Raw genomic sequence first — 2,063 nt, 5'->3', positions numbered from 1 at the left:
CCAATTGCTGTAAGTCATAGTTAACTTAAGGGGAACAGTTTCCTTATATCTGGACAACAAAGATTAAAAGCTAGTAATATTTCAGACAAAAAGTCATACAAACTAACATTCAGCCTATGTAATTAATTCTTCTTGATCATGATCTTCTGTTAACAGTTTTATGAAGTCATCAGGGTTTCTATTAGAATTACTTAATTTCTTAACTAGTTCACTGGTATGAGCTGAAAGTTATCAGAAACCTGATGTGTTAAAAAGTCCTTTCTATGAATATTTTTGAAGATGAAGCATTTTTGCAAAAGCATCAGAGTACAAAAATAACTGTCTATTGAAGACAAAAGACTTAAAAAGCAAGGTTAAAAACCTGCTTACAATGCAATTTTCAAATTTGCTATTGTAGTGAGATATAATATTAAAATAATAGCTAGAATTATGATTGATGACATCACACCAGGACATATTTAAATTTTAGAAATTTCATTTGATTTCTAGAACATTTATATTAATGACATTTATCTATACAATGCAACCTAAGAAGGTTTATCACTACTCATTTAACAATGCTTCCCATGTAATTTAACTTACCAAGTAAGTCTTAATTAGTTTAATGTCTTTCTTTGATAAGAAGAGAAAACATCTTGAGGTGCTCCAGGGTTGTTCTAGAAAACCTCAGAGTTAGCTAGAGGGCAAAAGAACTTCATTTAAAATTTGATTTAGGGGAAGTTTGTCAACTATATTAAAAGGGTTTTAAAACACTTAATCAAATAGGATCATAAGTCACTATGTAACAATACTTAGTTATCCACCCAAAAGTGATGAAAGATTTCAAATGCAAATACAGAAATTACAACAGTTTACTCAAAAGGTAAAAAATAAAAAACTTTACAATCTATTATCAAGAGCATATCAATATCTGTTATCAGTTCAGTCACTCAGTCGTGTCTCTCTCTCGCTCTGTCTATATATATATATATATATATATATACACACATTCTTTTACATGTTCTTTTTCATTATGGTTTATCACAGGATATTGAATATAGTTCTCTATACTAGACAGTAGGACCCTGTTGTTTACCATTCTATATATAGTAGTTTGCATCTGTTAATAAAAATATAGAATGATTCTGAAATTTGTGTGTCATCCTTGCACAGGGGTCATGCTAATCTACTCTGTGTGATTCCAATTTTAGTATATGTGCTGCCAAATCCTGCACTCTCTCTTTCTCTTTTAAAACTACCTTTAAGACAAAATTACTTTATCTTCCCAGAAATAAATGTTTCCTTTCCTCATATCTTCTCTTTTCTTGAAAGCAAAGATGTATTCTTTATTAATTTTAGTGGTTTTAATTACATATTTTAATTAGAATTCTCAACTCTTAAAAACCTTCATTTCTAACAAAAACTAAGAAGTAAGCCATTATGAATATTAGTATTCTGTAGATTAGCAAACTTCTAAATACTACTTATGATTTTCTAAAACTATGTGCTTTTTTATAGAAGATATCTCCATGTGGCACCAAACATATTTACTAAATAGACCTCAATATCTTTAGTTTCTCTGTAAAAGGAAGCTTATGTTTAGTAATTAATGTTTCAGTATCTTATTAGGGGATGATCTAGATATTCAATGAACTTCTGTCATTTATCTTAAATTAGAAAAACTCTAAAGTTTGAAGTTGCCAAAAAGATTTAGAGAAACTCTTAAGTAGACACAGCATAAAACATGATTATTCTTAAAGAGTTCACTTAAAAACTCTGAACACACACTTAATTTACTATTAAAAATTTTATTATATCAAGTCATTTTTCTGACTGACAAATTTTCAACATATTTAACTTCTTATAAATCGAGGTACAACAAAAGTATTATATTTAATGCTGATAACTCTAAAGACATGTCTGTATTAATAAAGACCTAAACTATTTTTAATACCAAACATTAATTCAGTACTGAATATTTCCCAAATCTTGTGAAACTGAAATTCATTTTAGTTTCTTTTATATTTCTGAGAATTTATCTAAGTGCTTAATTTTCTTTAAATCAATTAAATAGGACTCTTTTA

General features: G+C 28.0%; 1 non-coding gene across 1 annotated transcript; it reads right to left on the bottom strand.

Annotated features, from left to right (window-relative positions):
• Positions 1-1,107: 1,107 nt before the first annotated feature.
• Positions 1,108-1,214, bottom strand: LOC129535393 (U6 spliceosomal RNA). Its single transcript, XR_008681655.1, has one exon. It is a non-coding gene; the product is annotated as a U6 spliceosomal RNA (small nuclear RNA).
• Positions 1,215-2,063: the final 849 nt, after the last annotated feature.

This window comes from Moschus berezovskii, chromosome X (genome assembly GCF_049115385.1).
Source record: "Moschus berezovskii isolate FMDL1 chromosome X, NW_MosBer_1.0, whole genome shotgun sequence".
NCBI classification, from domain to species: Eukaryota; Metazoa; Chordata; class Mammalia; order Artiodactyla; family Moschidae; genus Moschus; species Moschus berezovskii.
This window is presented reverse-complemented; position numbering and strand designations above follow the sequence as displayed.